The following is a 16,925-nucleotide window of genomic DNA, read 5'->3' as shown; positions in this document are numbered from 1 at the left end:
GTTATGGACTCAGTTTGGGGGTACAGAATCATTTCCAAACTATACATAACAGGAAAGAAATGCTTTCCTGAAGAACTGGATGTTTGGCACACATCAGTCCACTGTATCTGTCCACCTACCTTACCACTAAATTCCTTGTGTTTTGATGAAAACTATAGAAGCATAGATCCAAGAAACTCAATGAACCCAGAGTAGGACAGACACAAAATCACACCTAAGCACAATATAATCAAATTCTCAGCAAACTAGAAATAAAAGAACTTCCTCAGCCTGATAAAAGACATCTGTGAAAAAATGTACAGCTAACATTACACTTAATGGTGGAAGACTGAACACTTTTTCCTTAAAGTTGAGAACAAAATACGAATGTTTCTATTCAACATAGGATTGAAGGTTCTGATCAGTGCAATTTGGCAAAGGAAACACAAATTGGAAAAGCAGACTTAAAGGTGTACTTATTCACAAACAACATAATTATGTAAAAAAATCCTATAGAATATACAGAAAATAGAACTACTAAGTAGAACAAACTGCTAGAACTAGTTTAGCAAGATCACAGGATATAAGGTCAATGTATAAAAACCAATTGCATTTCAATATACTAGGAGCAAGTAATCAAAAAATCTTAAATACTGAAAATAGCATGAAAAACCATTAAATAAGATTAATTTTAACCAAATATATATAAGACCTATACATTGGAAACTATAAGATAGTGCTGGGGGCTTCCCTGGTGGCACAGTGGTTGAGAATCCGCCTACCGATGCAGGGGACACGGTTTCGTGCCCCGGTCCGGGAAGATCCCACATGCCACGGAGCGGCTGGGCCCGTGAGCCATGGCCGCTGGGCCTGCGCGTCTGGAGCCTGCGCTTCGCAACGGGAGAGGCCACAACAGTGAGAGGCCCGCGTACCACAAAAAAAAAAAAAAGATAGTGCTGGAAGAAATTAAACCCTAAATGAGAAATATACAATACTCATGGATTGAAAGACTAAACTTATTAACCATGAATTCTCATCAAATGAATATAGATTTGATGCACTGTCAACCAGATTTCCAGTACACTTTCTTATAGAAACTGACAAGCTGATTCTAAAATTTATATGGAAATCAGAGGTCCTAGGATAGCCAAAACAGTTTTGAAAAAGAATAAAATTTGAGAATATACTCTGATTTCAAGATTTTATTATAAAGCTACAGTAATTGTGATAGTGTGACATTGGTATAAGGATATACACATCAATGGAACAAAGTAAGTACAGAAGTAGATGCACACATATATGGACAATGGATTTTCAACAAAGGTGGCAAGGTAATTCAGTAGGAGAAAACAGTCATTTCAATAAATGGTGCAGGAACCATTGAATATCTACATGGAAATAAATCTTCAACCCTTACCTCCTAACATATACAAAAATTAGCTTAATATGCATTGCAGACCTAAATATAAAAGGTGAAATTATGAAAATTCTGGAAGAAATCTGGATTTAAAAAATCTTGTGACTTTAGGCAGAATTCTTAGGACAAAAAAAACACCCAAATCAGAAAAAGCTGATAAATTGAACTTCACTGTAATTTAAAACATCTGTTCTTCAAAAAAACACATTAAGAAAATGAAAAGCCAGGCCACAGACTGGAATAAAATATTTGCAAACCACAGATCTGATAAAACACTTGATCTCAATAAAGAGACAACCCCCACCCCCAAAAAAATAAATGAGGGCAAAATGATTTGGATATTTTACCCAAGAAAATATCTGAATGGCAAATAAGCCCACAAAAACATGCTCAACATTGTTACAAGGGAAATGTAATATAATAAGATGCCACTACACATCTACAAAAATGGCTAGAATTTTAAAAGATTGGCCATTGGCAAGGATACAGAGTAACTGGAACTTGTACATGCTTAGTAGGAATGCAAAACAGTATAGCCACTTTGGAAAACCGGCAGTTTCTGTTAAGGTTAACCATATACTCTTGTGACCCTGTAATCCTAGTTATTGCTCCAAATATTTACTCAAGAGAAATAAAAACTTAGGTCCACAGAAAAACTTGTACGAGAATGTTCATAACAGCTTTACTCATAGCCAGAAACTGAAACAACCAAAATCTCCAACAATAGTTGAATAAATAATAAATTGTAGTATAGTCATGCAATGAAGTACCATACCAGTATAAGCAACAATATGGTGTTAAGAGAGAGTTAAGTAGCAAACAATATATGCAGTATGATTCCATTTACACAAAGTTCAAGAACAAACAATAACAAAAAATCTGCCCTGGATTGTTTAGATATGTATACATAGGTGGCAAAACCTTAAAGAAACCAAGGTTATAAAAGTTGGTCTAATGGTTACTTCCAGAAAATAGGGAGAGAGATGGCTGTGGGGAGAGAGGGGAACTTCGTGGGTATGGGATGTGCATGCCTTCTAGGAAGTTAATGTTCTTTCTTGACCTGGTTGGTAATGTGTCATAGATATTTACTCTATATTTTATAAATCTTACATATGTATTTTATATATACTTCTGTGTATATACTACATTTTACAATTAAATGAAAACAAACATTTGAATGAATTATTATGAATCATTTAGTCATTGTAAATAAAGCACTTAAACACGAGCTTTGGAGGTGCCTTCAAGATGGCAGAGGAATAAGACATGGAGATTACCTTCCTCCCCCAAAATACATCAAAACTACATCTACATGTGGAACAACTCCTACAGAACACCTACTGAACGCTGGCAGAAGACCTCAGACTTGCCAAAAGGAACAGATGCCCTCAGGCGACCTACACGCAGAGGCAGGGCCAATCGAAAGCTGAACCCCGGGAGCTGTGCAAACAAAGAAGAGAAAGCAAAATCTCTCCCAGCAGCCTCAGGAGCAGTGGATTGAATCTCCACAATCAACCTGATGTACCCTGCAATTGTGGAATACCTGAATAGACAATAAATCATCCCAAAATTGAGGCGGTGGACTTTGGGATCAACTGTAGACTTGGGGTTTGCTTTCTGCATCTAATTTGTTTCTGGTTTTATGTATCTCTTAGTTTAGTATTTAGAGTTAATTATCATCAGTAGATTTGTTTATTGATTTGGTTGCTCGCTTCCTTTTTATATTTTCTTTAATTTTTTCCTTTTTCTCTTTCTGTGAGTGTGTATGTATATGCTTCTTTTTGTGATTTTGTCTGTATAGCTTTGCTTTAGCCATTTGTCCTTGGGTTCTGACTGTCCATTTTTCTTTTTAGTATAGTTTTTAGCACTGGTTATCATTGGTGGATTTGTTTTTTGGTGTGGTTGCTCTCTTCTTTCTTTCACTCTTTTTTTTTTTAAATTACTTTTTAATTTTTTTATATTTAATATTTTTTTAATTTTAATAACTTTTCTTTCTTTCTTTCTTTTTCTCCCTTTTCTTCTGAGCTGTGTGGCTGACAGGGTCTTGGTGCTCTGGCTGGGTGTCAAGCCTGAGCCTCTGAGGTGGGAGAGCCAAGTTCAGGACATTGGTCCACCAGAGACCTCCCAGCCCCATGTAATATCAAATGGCGAAATCTCTCCCAGAGATCTCCATCTCAATGCTAAACCCAGCTCCACTGAATAACCAGAGAGCTACAGTGCTAGACACCCTATGCCAAACAACTAGCAAAACAGGAACACAACCCACCCATTAGCAGAGAGGCTGCCTAAAATCATAATAAGATCATTGACACCCCAAAACACACCACGGGACGTGGTCCTGCCCACCAGAAAGACAAAATCCAGCCTCATCCACCAGAACACAGGCACCAGTCCCCTCCACCAGGAAGCCTACACAACCCACTGAACCAACCTTACCCACTGGGAGCAGACAACAAAAACAACAGGAACTATGAACCTGCACCCCGCGAAAAGGAGACCCCCAAACACAGTAAGTAAAGCAAAATGAGAAGACAGAGAAATACACAGCAGATGAAGGAACAACGTAAAAACCCACCAGACCAAACAAATGCAGAGGAAATAGGCAGTCTACCTGAAAAAGAATTCAGAGTAATGATAGTAAAGACGATCCAAAATCTTGAAAGTAGAATGGAGAAAATACAAGAAACTTTTAACAAGGACCTAGAATTAAGGAAGAAACAAACAATGAAAAACAACAAAATAAATGAAATTAAGAATTCTTTAGAAGGAATCAGTAGCAGAATAACTGAGGCAGAAGAACTGATAAGTGACCTGGTAGATAAAATAGTGGAAATAACTACCACAGAACACAATAAAGAAAAAAGAATGAAAAGAATTGAGGATAGGGCTTCCCTGGTGACACAGTGGTTAAGAATCCACCTGCCAATGCAGGGGACACAGGTTTGTGCCATGGTCCGGGAAGATCCCACATGCCACGGAGCAACTAAGCCCATGCAAAACTACTAAGCCTGTGTTCTAGAGCCCTGGATCCACAAATACTGAGCCTGCATGCCACAACTACTGAAGCCCACGTGCCTAAAGCCTGTGCTCTGCAATAAGAGAAGCCACCACAATGAGAAGCCACGCACTGCAATGAAGAGTAGCCCCCACTCACTGCAAGTAGAGAAAGCCCATGTGCAGCAACAAAGACTCAACACAGCCAAAAATAAATTTAAAAAATAAAATAATTGTTTAAAAAAAGAATTGAGGACAATCTCAGAGACCTCTAGGACAATATTAAAGGCACCAACATTTGAATTATAGGGGTCCCAGAAGAAGAGGGAAAAAAAAGGGACTGAGAAAATATTGAAGAGATTATAGCTGAAAACTTCCCTAATATGGGTAAGGAAATAGTCAATCAAATCCAGGAAGCACAAAGAGTCCCATACAGGATTAACCTAAGGAGAAACACACCAAGACACATATTAATCAAACTATCAAAAATTAAATACAGAGAAAAAATATTAAATGCAGCAAGGAAAAAGCAACAACATACAAGGGAATCCCCAGAAAGTTAACAGCTGATCTTTCAGCAGAAACTCTGCAAGCCAGAAGTGAGTGGCAGGACATATTTAAAGTGATGAAAGGGAAAAACCTAAAACCAAGATTACTCTGCCCAACAAGAATCTCATTCAGATTGCACAGAGAAATTAAAACCTTTACAGACAAGCAAAAGCTAAGAGAATTCAGCACCACCAAACCAGTTTCATAAATATGCTAAAGGAACTTCTCTAGGCATGAAACACAAGAAAAGGAAAAGACTTACAAAAACAAACCCAAAACAATTAAGAAAATGGTAATAGAAACATACATTTTGATAACTACCTAAAATGTAAATGGATTAAATGCTCCATCCAAAAGACATAGACTGGCTGAATGGTTACAAAAACAAGACCCGTATATATGCTGTCTACAAGAGACCCACTTCAGGCCATGGGACACATACAGATTGAAAGTGAGGGAATGGAAAAAGATATTCCATGCAAATGGAAATCAAAAGATAGCTGGAGTAGCAATTCTCATATCAGGCAAAATGGACTTTAAAATAAAGACAATTACAAGAGACAAAGAAGGACACTACATAATGATCAAGGAATCAATCCAAGAAGAAGATATAACAATTGTAAATATTTATGCACCCAACATAGGAGCACCACAATACATAAGGCAATTGCTAATAGCCATAAAAGGGGAAATCGACAGTAACACAATCATAGTAGAGGACTTTAACACCCCACTTTCACCAATGGACAGATCATCCAAAATGAAAATAAGTAAGGAAACACAAGCTTTAAATGATACATTAAGCAAGATGGACTTAAGTGATATTTATAGGACATTCCATCTAAAAACAACAGAATACACTTTCTTCTCAAGTGCTCATGGAACATTCTCCAGGATAGATCATATCTTGGGTCACAAATCAAGCCTTGGTAAATTTAAGAAAATTGAAATCATATCAAGTATCTTTTCTGACCACAACACTGTGGGACTATATATCAATTACAGGAAAAAAATTTGTAAAAAATACAAACACATGGAGGCTATACAATATGCTACTAATTAACCAAGATATCACTGAAGTAATCAAAGAATACCTAAAAACGAATGACAATGAAAACACAACGACCCAAAACCTATGGGATGGGCTTCGCTGGTGGCGCAGTGGTTGAGAGTCCGCCTGCCGATGCAGGGGACAAGGGTTCGTGCCCCGGTCCAGGAAGATCCCACATGCTGCGGAGCAGGTAGGCCCGTGAGCCATGGCCACTGAACCTGCGCATACAGAGCCTGTGCTCCACAAAGGGAGAGGCCACAACAGTGAGAGGCCCTCTTACCACACACACACACACAAAGGTAGACAACCTATGTGATGCGGCAAAAGCAGTTCTAAGAGGGAAGTTTATAGCAATACAATCCTACCTCAAGAAACAAGAAACACCTCAAATAAACACCCTAACCTTACACCAAGAGCAATTAGAGAAAGAAGAACAAAAAAGCCCCAAAGTTAGCAGAAGGAAAGAAATCATAAAGAACAGATCAGAAATAAATGAAAAAGAAATGAAGGAAACAATAGCGAAGATCAATAAACTTAAAAGCTGGTTCTTTGAGAAGATAAACAAAATTGATAAACCATTAGCAAGACTCATCAAGAAAAAAAGGGAGAAGACTCAAATCAGTAGAATTAAAAATGAAAAAAGGGGAAGCAACAACTGACACTGCAGAAATACACAGGATCATGAGAGATTACTACAAGCAACTATATGCCAGTAAAATGGACAACCTGGAAGAAATGGACAAATTCTTAGAAAAGTACAACCTTCCAAGACTGAACCAGGAAGAAAGAGAAAATATAAACAGACTAATCACAAGCACTGAAATTGAAAGTGTGATTAAAAATTTTCCAACAAACAAAAGCCCAGGACCAGATGGCTTCACAGGCGAATTCTATCAAACATTTAGAGAAGAGCTAACACCTATCCTTCTCAAACTCTTCCAAAATATAGGAGAGGGAGGAACACTCCCCAACTCATTCTACAAGGTCACCATAACCCTGATACCAAAACCAGACAAAGATGGCGCAAAGAAAGAAAACTACAGGCCAATATCACTGATGAACATAGATGCAAAAATCCTCAACAAAATACTAGCAAACAGAATCCAACAGCACATTAAAAGGATCATACACCATGATCAAGTGAGGTTAATCCCATGAATGCAAGGAATCTTCAATATACGCAAAGCAATCAATGTGATAAACTGTATTAACAAATTGAAGGAGAAAAACCCATATGATCATCTGAATAGATGCAGAAAAAGCTTTTGACAAAATTCAACACCCATTTATGATAAAAACCCTCCAGAAAGTAGGCATAGAGGGAACTTACCTCAACATAATAAAGGTCATATATGACAAACCCACAGCCAACATCGTTCTCAATGGTGAAAAACTGAAACCATTTCCACTAAGTTCAGGAGCAAGACAAGGTTGCCCACTCTCACCAGTATTATTCAACATTGTTTTGGAAGTTTTAGCCACAGCAATCAGAGAATAAAAAGAAATTAAAGCAATCCAAATCAGAAAAGAAGAAGTCAAACTGTCACTGTTTGCAGATGACATGATACTATATACATACAAAATCCTAAAGATGCTACCAGAAAACTACTAGAGCTAATCAATGAATTTGTTAAAGTAGCAAGATACAAAATTAATGCACAGAAATCTCTGGCATTCCTATATACTAATGATGAAAAATCTGAACGAGAAATTAAGGAAACACTCCCATTTACCAATGCAACAAAAAGAATAAAATACCTAGGAATAAACCTACCTTAGGAGACAAAAGCCCTGTATGCAGAAAACTGTAAGACACTGATGAAAGAAATTAAAGATGATACAAACAGATGGAGAGATATACTATGTTCTTGGATTGGAAGGATCAACATTGTGAAAATGACTCCACTACCCAAAGCAATCTACAGATTCAATGCAATCCCTATCAAACTACCACTGGCTTTTTCACAGAAGGAGAACAAAAAATTCCACAATTTGTATGGAAACACAAAAGGCCCCAGATAGCCAAAGCAATCTCGAGAAAGAAAAACGGAGTTGGAGGAACCAAGCTCCCTGACTTCAAACTCTACTACACAGCTACAGTAATCAAGACAGTATGGTACCGGCACAAAAACAGAAATATAGATCAATGGAACAGGATAGAAAGCCCAGAGATAAACCCACACACATATGGTCACCTTATCTTTGATATAGGAGGCAAGAATATACAGTGGAGAAAAGACAGCCTACTTAATAAGTGGTGCTGGGAAAACTGGACAGCTACATGTAAAAGAATGAAATTAGAACACCTCCTAACACCATACACAAAAATAAACTGAAAATAGATTAAAGACCTAAAGGTAAGGCCAGACACTATCAAACTCTTAGAGGAAAACATAGGCAGAACACTCTATGGCATAAGTCACAGCAAGATCCTTTTTGACCCACCTTCTAGAGAAATAAAAACAAAAATAAACAAATGGGACCTAATGAAACCTAAAACCTTTTGCACAGCAAAGGAAACCATAAACTAGATGAAAAGACAACCCTCAGAATGAGAGAAAATATTTGCAAACAAAGCAACTGACAAAGGATTAATGTCGAAAATATACAAGCAGCTCATGCAACTCGATAACAAAAAAACAAACAACCCAATCCAAAAATGGGCGGAAGACCTAAATAGACATTTCTCCAAAGAAGATATACAGATTGCCAACAAACACATGAAAAGATGCTCTCAACATCACTAATCATTAGAGAAATGCAAATCAAAACTACAATGAGGTATTACCTCACACTGGTCAGAATGGCCATCATCAAAAAATCTACAAACAGTAAAAGCTGGAGAGGGTGTGTAGAAAAAGGAATGCTCTTGCACTGTTGGTGGGAATGTAAATTGATACAGTCACTATGGAGAACAGTATGGAGGTTCCTTAAAAAAGTAAAAATAGGGCTTCCCTGGTGGCGCAGTGGTTGAGAGTCCGCCTGCCAATGCAGGGGACACGGGTTCGTGCCCTGGTCTGGGAAGATACCACATGCCGCGGAGTGGCTGGGCCCGTGAGCCATGGCCGCTGAACCTGCGCGTCCGGATCCTGTGCTCCACAATGGGAGAGGCCTCAGCAGTGAGAGGCCCACGTACCACAAAAAAAAAAAAGAAGTAAAAATAGAACTACCATACAACCCAGCAATCCCACTACTGTGCATATACCCTGAGAAAACCATAATTCAAAAAGAGTCATGTAGGGCTTCCCTGGTGGCGCAGTGGTTGAGAGTCCGCCTGCCGATGCGGGAGACGCGGGTTCGTGCCCTGGTCCGGGAGGATCCCACATGCCGCGGAGCGGCTGGGCCCGTGAGCCATGGCCGCTGGGCCTGCGCGTCCGGAGCCTGTGCTCCGCAACGGGAGAGGCCACAGCCGTGAGAGGCCCGCAAAAAAAAAAAAAAAAAAAAAAAAAAAAAAAGAGTCATGTCAAAGTGAGAGAGTGGAATGGACATATACACACTACCAAATATAAAACAGATAGCTAGTGGGAAGCAGCCACATAGTACAGGGACATCAGCTTTTTGTTTTGTGACCACCTAGTGGGTTGGGATAGGGAGGGTGGGAGGGAGACGTAAGAGGGAGTACATATGGGGATGTATGTGTATGTATAGCTGATTCACTTTATTACAAAGCAGAAACTAACACACCATTGTAAAGCAATTATACCCCATAAAGAGGTTAAAAAAAAAAAAGTCATGTACCACAATGTTCATTGCAGCTCTATTTACAATAGCCAGGACATGGAAGCAACCTAAGTGTCCATCAACAGATAAATAGATAAAGAAGATGTGGCACATATATACAATGGAATATTACTCAGCCATAAAAAGAAACAAAACTGAGTTATTTGTAGTGAGGTAAATGGATCTAGAGACTGTCATACTGAGTGAAGTAAGTCAGAAAGAGAAAAACAAATACCGCATACTAACAAGTATATATGGAATCTAAAAAAAAAGAAAATGAAAAAGTTTCTGAAGAACTGAGGGGCAGGAGAGGAATAAAGACACAGACATAGAGAACGGACTTGTGGACATGTGGAGGGGGAAGGGTAAGCTGGGACAAAGTGAGAGAGTGGCATGGACATATATACACCACCAAATGTGAAATAGATAGCTAGTGGGAAGCAGCCACATAGCACAGGGAGATCAGCTCGGTGCTTTGTGTCCACCTAGAGGGTTAGGATAGGGAGGGTGGGAGGGAGATGCAAGAGGGAGGAGATATGGGGATATATGTATATGTATAGCTGATTCACTTTTTTATATAGCAGAAACTAACACACCATTGTAAAGCAATTATACTCCAATAAAGATGTTAAAAAAAACAACACACGAGCTTTTTAAGGACAAGGACTGTCTTATTCTTCTCTGTATCTATTTCTCAGTCTAACAAATGGTCTATATGTAATAGGAGCCTCACCAAATGTTTGCTGAATTGAATTAATACATATTTTATAATAAAAATAACTTTACATGATAACTTTAGAATTAATAATGTACTGGTTCAGATTAATGGAGACTATACCCATGTGATTATGTCACTTCTGAGAAGTGACTTAAATACACATTAATTCCTAAATTCCATGTGTTTAAAAACAATGTCCAGACCAGGACAACACAATCTTTTATAAGTTATAAGAATTTTGCAAATCAAATCAAAGTACCCATTGTTTTCACATATTGTCACAGTTAACGTTTTGCCAGTGTATTTGTTCTCTTGTATAATTCATATCCTGAAGAAAAAGGACTAGAGTCCATCCATTCTGACACCATTTTTAGTGAACACAATAATTCAGATGCTAGCAATTGTAATAAGATACACACAAAAAAGAATTCTATAAACTTCATAATGTAAAAGCATAAATATAAGTAAAAGTCTCAAAATAATTCCACGTGAAGGCAACATGATCACATATCTTGAAAAACCAAGTGAATCAAAAACACAATGTGGGGCGTCCCTGGTGGCACACTGGTTGAGAGTCCGCCTGCCGATGCAGGGGATACAGGTTCATGACCCGGTCCGGGAAGATCCCACATGCCGCAGAGCAGCTAGGCCCGTGAGCCACAGCCGCTGAGCCTGCGCGTCCAGAGCCTGTGAGGCCCGCGTACCGCAAAAAAAACAAAAACAAAAACAAAACAAAAACACAATGTGATAAGAAAATAAGAGGGCTAGCAACATCGTAGGGTAAATTGACTACAATGTATTTCCACACTCCAGTAATAAAAAACAGAGTTTATAGTGAAAGTAATGACATGCCTAATGATGAGAAATATTAAATATTTCATTTAATCTCAAATGCCATCAATTAATCATTTTTTAATGTACTACCAAGAAGGAAAAAATGTTGCCAATCAAACTGACATAATAGACTCATCACTTAGAATCTTTATTTTATGTTTATTGAGAGATCTTTAGATTTATAAAATAGAGTTTTATATCATTTTTGCACATTCATAAAAAAGAAAATAGAAGCTAAATAAATTGGTTAACGTATTCCTAAAACGATTTTACACTGACAGACTAACTCTTTTGGGGTGGGGCGTCACTCTTTTTAAAAAATTTTTTTATTGAAATATAGTTGAGTTAGAATGTTGCGTTAGTTTCAGGTGTACAGCAAAGTGATTCAGTTACACATATACATATATATTCTTTTTTAGATTGTTTTCCACTATCAGACCAAGTCTTCTGAATTATATTTGGACTCACTGATGCGATAAGCAATCCTCCAGGACCCTGTGTGTCCTACGCCCTTGCAGGATATGCCAAGAATGCAAAACCCAGACTGCTCTTTATCCGGGCCATTTCTGAGGTTTTTTGCTGAGGTAATGTCCCAAACAACGAGCTGGCCCTACTTGTCACTCACTATAAAAGCAGGAAATCCTCCAGCTCAACATTCCTCTCCTGTAACACAACCCTCTTCATCCATCGAGACACCTGTGCTGCCCCTGTGGAAACTGGGAGTCACGGGGAACCTCATGAATATCATACTGACACTTTGCCTACTGCTTTTGCCTTAAGAAATAAAAGTCCTTTCTCTCTAACCACAGGAGTCTGATGTTTTCTGCCAGCATCCATGAAAAACAGTAACAGGAGAGCTTGTTAGCTTGTGAGTAGGGTAAAATCCCAATCTTCACAAACCCTGAAAATAACAATTTATGACCATCAAAAATGGTGATGAGGCATTTCTTACAAGTGTTTTACTCAGACTTGTAGTTGCCAAGGGGAAGGCGGGGTGGGGGAGGGATGGAAGTGGGAGTTTGGGATCAGCAGATGCAAACTAGTATATACAGGATGGATAAATAACAAGGTCCCACTGTATAGCATAGGGAACCATATTCAATATCCTATGATAAACAATAATGGAAAAGAATATGAAAAAGAATATATATATATACACATATATATTCCTTAAAAAAAAAAAAAAAGTGTTCTACTAATGACTCAGGAATTTCCTGCCAAGCTGCTGACAGCCATTTAGCAGATTTTGACATGCATACAAAGGCAATTACCGCCACCTGGCTGACAACTGTTGTAAAACTCATCCCAGTTTGAGAAGTTGAAACGGGAAGCGCATCTTAGAATGGATACAGTACTTGGTATAATGGATATTTTTGTTTATTCATAACCCGTTCTTCAGCTTCCAGATTAGCAACCTGATTTGGGGTACCTAATTATAAGGGAACTTGGTATAATGAATTTTAAAAAATAAATTTATTTATTTATTTACTGGCTGCTTTGGGTCTGCTGCTGTGCGCGGGCTTTCTTTAGTTGTGGCGAGCGGGGGCTACTCTTCTTTGTGGTGAGTGGGCTCTTCTCATTGTGGTGGCTTCTCTTGTTGTGGAGCACGGGCTCTAGGCACACAGGCTTCAGTAGTTGTGGCACACGGGTTCATTAGTTGTGGCTCATGGGCTCTAGAGTGCCGGCTCAATAGTTGTGGCGCACAGGCTTAGTTGCTCCATGGCATGTGGGATCTTCCTGGACCAGGGCTCGAACCCATGTCCCCTGCCTTGGCAGGTGGATTCTTAACCACTGCACCACCAGGGAAGTCTGGTACAATAAATTTTAAAATCTATCCATTCATTTTCTCTTTCACCTTCCTAACAGGAACCCAGTTTCATTAGATTATCTTCCCTTCCCCTGCATAAACCAGAGTAGGTCCTCACAGGTAAAAGCCAATACAACCTACCCATCTTCACACAGTGTTTGTGTCTCATGAAACCTGAGACACATTATATCCAGGGCATGTGATTCAATCTAGGTGAATGAGATGTGAGGGGAGGTGGGCTTATGGGAAAGACACTTCTTCACTCTTCTGATAAATCTATCAAAAGGATTGTTCTCCTTCTCAGGATGATTGTGGCTTGCCCGCCTTAAGTCAAGTCAGTGGTATTCTGGGGCCCCTAGTACTGGGTTTTGAGAGCTGAATGTTAAATTTTCAGGAAATCTGTGAGCCGGTTGATGTCAGGATTTAACTTGAAAGCAGTCATGGTGGGAAAATATACCCCACAGAAATTAACAAATACTATAAATCATGACATCTCCCCCACCTCCTAGAGAAGGTTGTTAAATATTTACCAATCTGCCACTGCCTTAAGTCCTATCGGGCTGGTTAGTTAGCTGGGGATGGGACAACATGAGAGGACAGGGTTATGGCTGCTAAGATCCACCTCTGAGTGTGTAGAACAGCAGTTCTCAAAGAGAGAGTCTGCTAAGGTAGCACCCAAAACATGCCTCGTATTTAGAATCTGCCACAGGACCTCACTTTACATTCCCTGAATATGTCCTACATTCATTCCATATGATGTAAATGAAATCATAATCTTTCTCCACTTCGCTATCAAAGTCCTACTCACCCTTTAAAGGTGAATCTGTTTGGGACCCAATAGAGGACCGCTTTAATTTTTATTTTTGTTTAAATGGTAGCTTTCAACATGTTTTTTAAAAACAAACTTTTGGGACTTCACCGGTGGCCCAGTGGATAAGACTCCACACTCCCAATGCAGGGGGCCCATGTTCGATCCCTGGTCGGGGAACTAGATTCCACATGCATGCCGCAACTAAGAGCCCGCATGCCGCAACAAGAAGATCCTGCATGCCACAACTAAGACCCAGTGCAGCCAAAATAAATAAATATTTTTTTTTTTTTTTTTTTTTTTTTTTGCGGTACGCGGGCCTCTCACTGCTGTGGCCTCTCCCGTTGCAGAGCACAGGCTCCGGACGCGCAGGCTCAGCGGCCATGGCTCACGGGCCCAGCCACTCCGCGGCATGTGGTATCTTCCCAGACCGGGGCACGAACCCGTGTCCCCTGCATCGGCAGGCGGACTCTCAACCACTGCGCCACCAGGGAAGCCCAATAAAATATTTTTAAAAAATAAAAAACAAACTTTTACTTGAAATAGTGTACAGAAGGGTACACAAATCATAGAATAGTAAGTTTTCTCAAAGTGAACACACTGTTTAACTACCACCTCAATCAAAATACAGAACCTTATCTAAAAGCACATGTTCTTTCCTGTTTCCTGTCCTGACAGCCCAGGTCTTAGTATTCGACTTACTTTTTCCCTCTATAATGGTTGTCTTTTTCCTTCTGATGGGTTTTCTGGAAGTAGAATAACTCCAACTGCCTTTTAAACAAGAAGAGAACTTAAGACTTGAAATTAAAAGGTTGCATGTTATGATGGTACTGTTACACTCATCTAAAGATAAGGTCCAAACAGTGGCTGGATAAACTATTGAGGCATCCCTGTACAGCCCCTCATTTACTAGGTTACAGTTGTTGGGTCCACTTTCTGAAGCAGAACCTTGGAAGAGAAATCGGAGGATGGTCTCTACTCTTGGGATGACATACAGATCCATAGCACTTGCCATGAGAAAATCCTTTGTCTCTGACAACTCTGGCAACTCCAACTGATTATACAACTCAGTTTAATAGTCAAAATGGCTTCTGGCCACCTGCTCATTATCTGTCCAAGTATGTGATAAATTAACCCTCCCACCTGACAAGTAATGGAAGGCATACTTAAAATGTAAAATGGCTGCATTTCAGGTGACAGGGAAAGTCTGGGATTAACTATTGCCACTGCAATCCTGCAATTCACATTGTTACAGTGACACTTAACTAAAGCCTAAAGCAATCAGTGCATTTTTTTAAGGCCAGATGATTGACTCAAAGTGAGTATGTGACTTAAGTTGTTCCAATCAGAGTGAAGCACAGGTTGGGGAAATAGATCTTTTTTTCTAGATAGTAGGGTGTGACAATCTAAGGTCTCGTCCATCTGTAGCCTCTTTGTTACCAAAACAGAGATGATATTTTAAAAGAATATTTTGGAAAGTGATTTTCTATTTGTTAAATCTTGTTGCCTTGCACACTATATCAGTCAGGGTTCAATCAAAGAGAAAGAAGCACTAGAAAATGTGTGTGTGTGTGTGTGTGTGTGTGTGTGTGTGTGTGTGTTCGTGTTTATAGGAATTTGACCTTATGCAATCATTAGAGTTGGTTCAGATAGTCTCTGTACAGTTGTTGTCTTTGTGTCAGATGCTGGAGTGTGAAGTTCACAGAGCAGTTAATCAGCAAGAGAAGATGGCTGCAAAGTGGAAGAGAGTAATGAAAGTCTGGGACCTGAAAGCTTGAGCTGGAGCTCATGAGGATGGACCCAAATCCCTATCAGTTCTTGTTGTTTGTCACCTTAATGGTGTTGGTGTCCTGCAGAGGCTGGGACCTTCCTGGAGCTAAATATTTACACCTGTCACAGGAGTTGGAGCCTCTGAAAGAGGAGCCAAAGGAAGTTAGAGCAGCTGCAAGTTCTCCCACTGCCTTACAGTGAGGTAAGCCAGCAGATAAGTGACCACATATGTGAGCTCCAAAATAGCTGCTGCTTCATTCTGCCCTCAAATCTCCCATAATAATCTCTCCTGTGTTCTAGTCTACCTAGCAACACACAGGGAAGGGAATTCTGGGAATGGTAATTCAGCCTAGCCAAGTTGACACATTATAAAGCCACCACACTACTCATTCATTGAATCAATGGCATTCACCCTTTTGTAAAGAAGATAGAAACCACCTAGAACAAAGGTTTTGTTTTCAGCTTCAAGTCTCCAAGCAACATTATTATTCAATTCCTTAGCGAGACAACTGTCTAAATAGTTCACTATTTTTTTCTTTTTTCCTAGGTGGGGGTAAGAAGACACACGCACGCCTGAGGAAGGTGCACAGACACAAGGGAGAAGGGCAATGCCACCCGAGGCTCTGTGAGGTATCTTGCCTCTATGTTTCATTTGCTTCACCTCTGTTTGTATGTCAGCAGCCAAACATGTATGCATCAGGGCATGGAAGCCTTGAGAGTGGGCCATCATCAAGCCAAAGAGGCCACTGTGAATCAACTCCTTGGTCTCAGGCTCTGCAATTCGGCTCCTGATGTCACCCTGAACCGCTGAGAGACCCTCAGAGGGACTGGGCCCCCTCTGCCTAACAGCCACTGCCTTCCAGGGTAACACATCCGTTCTTTGCACATACTAAAAAATTCACCTTTATTCACAGAGAAAGGGACTCTCTAAATTTCTTGTTATATCAAATTCAATGCATTAAAGTCTGAATATGGAATTTTGCCACAATGCAGGGACAATCAAGAGACGACTCAGAAAATACATAAGAGGGACACTCTCCAGGAGGAAGAAGAAAGCCCCTCAGGCTTAGTGGAAACAAGGAATCAGACATGCACGTATTTCAAGGTAAAATCTCATGGGGATGGGGTTGACGAGAATGTTGAGAGCAGAGTAGCTTTTCCAAATTATCAGAAAAGATTATCCTTTAGGATGCTCCCCCTCTCCCAATATGTGGGGAGGGGGTGATCCCAGCAGAATAAAACATGGTAACGTGTCATAATTAGAGAAAAGAGTTTAGT

This window comes from Kogia breviceps, chromosome 4 (assembly GCF_026419965.1).
Source record: "Kogia breviceps isolate mKogBre1 chromosome 4, mKogBre1 haplotype 1, whole genome shotgun sequence".
NCBI classification, from domain to species: Eukaryota; Metazoa; Chordata; class Mammalia; order Artiodactyla; family Physeteridae; genus Kogia; species Kogia breviceps.
Note: the sequence above shows the minus strand (reverse complement) of the source record.